A 5,506-nucleotide genomic window follows, 5' to 3' on the forward strand; every position below is an offset into this window, starting at 1 on the left:
TGGCCCTGGTATGGTGCTGTGAAGTCCAGGTATAGCCGGGACCAAGGCATGTGATTGGACTCCCAGCGGTGAATGGGGGCGCTGGGTGGATCTGGTCAGGACTCTTGGCAGGGTTGGCACCTTTTAACCCACCCTTCTATCTCTTTATTCATCCCCAACCACCATACATAACTATGTGCCAAGGCCTTCAAAGGAACATAAGAGAAGCCATGTTGGATCAGGCCAATGGCCCATCCAGTCCAAAACTCTGTGTCACACAGTGGCCTATACACACACACACACACACACACACACACATACACAATGTGGCTAATAGCCACTGATGGACCTCTGCTCCATATTTTTATCTAACCCCCTCTTGAAGCTGGCTATGCTTGTAGCCGCCACCACCTCCTGTGGCAGTGAATTCCACATATTAATCACCCTTTGGGTGAAGAAGTACTTCCTTTTATCCGTTTTAACCCGACTCCTCAGCAATTTCATCGAATGCTCATGAGTTCTTGCATTGTGAGAAAGGGAGAAAAGTACTTCTTTCTTTACTTTCTCTATCCCATGCATAATCTTGTAAACCTCTATCATGTCACCCCACAGTTGACATTTCTCCAAGCGAAAGGGCCCCAAGCGTTTTAACCTTTCTTCATAGGGAAAGTGTACCAACCCTTTAATCATTCTAGTTGCTCTTTTCTGGACTTTTCCCAATGCTATAATATCCATTTTGAGGTGTGGTGACCAGAATTGTACATAGTATTTCAAACGAGACCACACCATTGATTTATATGGTGGAGGAACTGTGGCTCAGTGGTAGAGCATCTGCTTGGAAAGCAGAAGGTCCCAGGTTCAATCCCTGGCATCTCCAAAAAAAAAGGGTCCAGGCAAATAGGTGTGCAAAACCTCAGCTTGAGACCCTGGAGAGCCGCTGCCAGTCTGAGAAGACAATACTGACTTTGATGGACCAAAGGTCTGATTCAGTATAAGGCAGCTTCATATGTTCATATGTTATACAGGGGCATTGTGATACTGGCTGATTTGTTTTCAATTCCCTTCCTAATAATTCCCAGCATGGTGTTGGCCTTTTTTATTGCAATCGCACACTGTCTTGACATTTTCAGTGAGTTATCTACCATGATCCCAAGATCTCTCTCTTGGTCAATCTCTGCCAGTTCACACCTCATCAACTTGTATTTGTAGCTGGGATTTTTGGCCCCAATGTGCATTACATTGCACTTGGCCACATTGAACCTCATCTGCCACGTTGACGCCCACTCACCCAGCCTCAACAGATCACTTTGGAGTGCCTCACAATCCTCTCTGGTTCTCACCACCCTGAGCAATTTAGTGTCATCTGCAAACTTGGCCACTTCACTGCTTACTCCCAGCTCCAAATCATTTATGAACAAGTTAAAGAGCATGGGACCCAGTATTGAGCCAAGTGGCACCCCACTGCTTACCATCCTCCAAAGCGAAGACTGCCCATTTATACTCACTTTCTGCTTCCTATTAATTAGCCAGTTTTTGATCCACAAGAGGACCTGTCCTTTTCTAAGGAGCCTTTGATGAGGAACTTTATCAAAAGCTTTCTGGAAGTCAAGGTAAACAAAATCTATTGGGTCTCCTTTGTCCACATGCTTGTTCACCCCTTCAAAGAAATGTAACAGGTTAGTGAGGCAAGATCTTCCCTTACAGAACCCATGCTGAGTCTTCCTCAATAACTTGTGTTCATCAATGTGCCTACTCATTTTGTCCTTGATAATGGTTTCTACCAACTTTCCCGGTATTGAAGTCAGACTGACTGGCCTGTAATTTCCCGGATCTCCTCTGGAACTCTTTTTAAAGATGGGGGTGACATTTGCTACCTTCTAGTCCTCAGGAACGGAGGCAGATTTCAATGAAAGATTACATATTTTTGTCAGAAGATTCACAAGTTCAACTCTGAGTTCTTTCAGAACTCTTGGATGTATGCCATCCGGACCTGGTGACTTATTAGTTTTTAATTCATCTATCAGTTATAGGACCTCCTCTCCTGTCACCTCAATCTGATTCAGGTCTTTCAACACCCCTTCCAAAATAAGTGGTTCTAGAGCGGGCAAACACTTCTCATCTTCCACAGTGAAGACGGAGGCAAAAAATGCATTCAGCTTCTCAGCCATTTCCCTATCCTTCAGTAATTCTTTTACCCCTTGGTCATCCAAGGGCCCCACTGCCCCCCTGGCTGGTTTCCTGCTTCTAATATATTTGAAGAAATTTTTATTGTTGGTCTTTATGTTTTTTGCAATATGCTCCTCATAGTCCCGTTTTGCCTGCCTGATCACAGTCTTGCATTTGTTTTGCCACAGCCTGTGTTCCCTTTTATTAATTTCACTTGGACTAGCTTTCCACCACTTAAAGGAGTCCTTCTTACCTTTTACAGCTTCCATTACTTTGTTCGTTAACCATGCAGGCCTTTTCTTATACCTGTTTGTGCCTTTCCTAACTTGTGATATATATTTGAGCTTCTAGGATTGTAGTTTTAAATAGCCTCCAAGCTTCCCCAAGGGTTTTGACTGTATTTACCTTTCCTTTCAGTTTCCTCTTCACATGCCTCCTCATCTCAGAGAATTTACCCCTTTTAAAGTTAAACGTGGTTGTGCTGGTCTTTTTGGGCAACTCTCTATTTATACAAATGGTGAAATCAATAACGTTATGGTCACTGCTCCCAAGCGGTGCGATCACTTTTACCTCTCTCACCAAGTCTTGGGCATTACTTAGGTCCAAATCCAGGATCGCCCCACCCCTGGTAGGTTCTGAGACTATGTGCTCCATAGCACAGTCATTGAGAGCATCTAGAAACTCAATCTCTTTCTCTCGACCAGAACACATATTGACCCAATCAATCTGTGGGTAGTTAAAATCACCTATTACGACACAGTTTTTAAGGTTAGCCACTATCTTTAATCTTTCCATCATATTATAATTGTCCTCTATCTTTTGATTTGGTGGACGATAACAAACTCCCATAGTTAAATTTCCTTTTGGGCCCTCTATTTCAACCCAAAGCATTTCTAGAAGGGAATCTAATTTTCTGACCTCAGTCTTACTGGACTGTATACCCTCTCTGACATAAAGAGCCAACCCACCTCCAACCCTTTCCTCCTTATCCTTCCGATATAACTTATATCCAGGAATCACTGTGTCCTACTGATTCTCCTCACTCCACCAAGTTTCTGAAATTCCCACAATGTCTATGTTTTCTCTCAACACTAAACATTCTAACTCACCAATTTTACTTCAAACACTTTTAGCATTTGTATACAAACATCTGTAATTTCCCAGGCAAGCTAGGCCCGCAACCTTCCTCCTGCTGCCTCAAGACTTTGGCAGACAGTCCATACTGTTTGTCACCATCTCAGTGGACAACTCTGATCCATTACCCAGTAGAAAAGTAACAGCTAACTTCATATGCACTATCCCAGGGTGCATCTTGCGCAATGCTTCAAGCACTTGCTTCTGAAGTGGAGGGGGAACCACCACCCTGCTTTCCCATAGAATAATAATAATAATAATAAATTTATTTTTATATCTTGCCCTCCCCCGCCAAAGGCAGGCTCAGGGCGGCTAACACGACATGGTATGCACCATGATTACAGTAAAATAAAATCATTACTTTTTTTTTAAACTTAAGAATGCTTTATTGAGTTAAGAAGTGCGATACAGATATAACAAACGAAAACCATGAGTATGCATCAAATATCAAATATCAAAACATGACACCATGAAACATTACAGAGTGCAGTTACGAAAGTAATTGACAGGACATCAATATAGTGTGGTATGAGGCATTGGGGATTCTATTATCAGCATAAACTTTATCAATGAAAGGTCGCCATTTTTCTATAAAATTTGAGGAAGCAATTTGTTGGGAACGATGAGGGCCTAAGTCATAAGTGAGCTTATCCAGTGCAAAATAATCCCACAATTTTAACCACCAAGTTTGTCGTGAGGAGGGAGAGTGTTGTTTCCAAACTAGAGCTATTGCAAATTTAGCAGCCACAAACATGAGTGAGATCAATTCCTCTGCAGATTCGGGGATATTTGAGTTATCTAGAAGATTTAAAAGGGCAAATTCGGGCGTAAATGGAGGAGAGTATGATGTGAGTTCTTGTACTTCTTGATAGATTTGTCTCCAAAAGCTATTTATGATTGGGCAGTGCCACCAGGAGTGGAGAAAAGTGCCCCTCTGTCCACAGTTCTTGAAACAGAGGGGTGAGATGGAAGACGAGTGCGCTAGCTGCACTGGGGTACGGTACCATCGTGTGAGGACTTTAAGGGCTTGAAGTTGGACATTCATTGCTTTCGTTTTATATATGGAAGAACCCCAGATGGCTCGCCATTGCTCCTCAGTTAGTTCTATCTGCAAATCTCGAGCCCAGGCACCTTGATAGGAGTGCGGTTTTGCATTAAGGGGGCTGAGTAGCAATTGATATATTTTTGATATCAGTCCTTTGATCGGGATTGAATCACCAAATAGGATCTTTTCAAAGCCAGCAAGGTGGACGCGCAGAGGGGGACTGAAGGAATGTGTATCTAATAAATGTTTAAGTTGAAGGTATTCGAACCAGGGTAGTCGAAGGTCAGAGTCAGCCTCCAGAGTCACTTTATCTTTCAGTACCCCCTTAAGAAGAACATCAGCAAATCGGGTCAGTCCTAGACGTTTCCATTGCATAAATGAGTCTTTACTCAGCGCCGGAGCGAACCAGGGCTGTCTAACAAAAGTGGTTAAGGAGGAGGTCGGGGGAGCTAACTTATTACGGTGTTTACGCCAAACCTGCAGCATGGAGGCCAAAAAAGGGTTCGGAGAAGAAGAAGTTTTGACGCGCTTAGACACACACCAGAGTTCCTCCTGGAAAGAGGGGGCCCTGAGATAAAAATCCTCGATTGACTTCCAGTCCGCCATGTAGGAGGACCTATAATATTTCACCAAATTAGTGAGGATAATAGCATCATGGTAGTTTGAAATATCTGGGACAGCTAATCCACCCAGCGAAATAGGCCGTCTACTTGAGGCAAAGTTGAGCCTTGGCTTCCGATGCTGCCACACAAATTCATTTATTTGAGATTGCCATTTATGCAGCAGAGAGGCTGGAACACACAGAGGGACCGCCCATAAATAGAACACAATCTTAGGTAGAATTAATGATTTAATTAGATAGATACACTCCAAAAGGGTGAAAAAATTTTTTCCCTGAGTGGGATAGGAGAGAATTGATAGATTTGGAAATTTCTGTCTGGTTAACGGTTGGGAGAGTAGTGAAGTCTAACGGGATGTGAACACCAAGGTGTTTCCAAGATTTTCTAACCCATTTGTATCGGTAGTGCTTGCTGATAAAAGAAATAGAGGTAGAAGATAGGGTAATGGGGTGCAAGAGAGATTTATCAAAGTTTATGGTGAGGCCTGAGGCGATAGCGAAGTCTGAAAGATGAGAGTGAGTTGTTGGACGTGACGAGGAAGGGTTGGTAAGATACAAGGTTA

General features: G+C 43.1%; 1 non-coding gene across 1 annotated transcript; it reads left to right on the forward strand.

The window, feature by feature from the left end:
- Nucleotides 1–781: 781 nt before the first annotated feature.
- On the forward strand, nucleotides 782–856 carry TRNAS-GGA (transfer RNA serine (anticodon GGA)). The gene has a single exon. It is a non-coding gene; the product is annotated as a tRNA-Ser (tRNA).
- The last annotated feature ends 4,650 nt before the right edge of the window (nucleotides 857–5,506 follow it).

Source organism: Heteronotia binoei, chromosome 1 (genome assembly GCF_032191835.1).
Source record: "Heteronotia binoei isolate CCM8104 ecotype False Entrance Well chromosome 1, APGP_CSIRO_Hbin_v1, whole genome shotgun sequence".
NCBI classification, from domain to species: domain Eukaryota; kingdom Metazoa; phylum Chordata; class Lepidosauria; order Squamata; family Gekkonidae; genus Heteronotia; species Heteronotia binoei.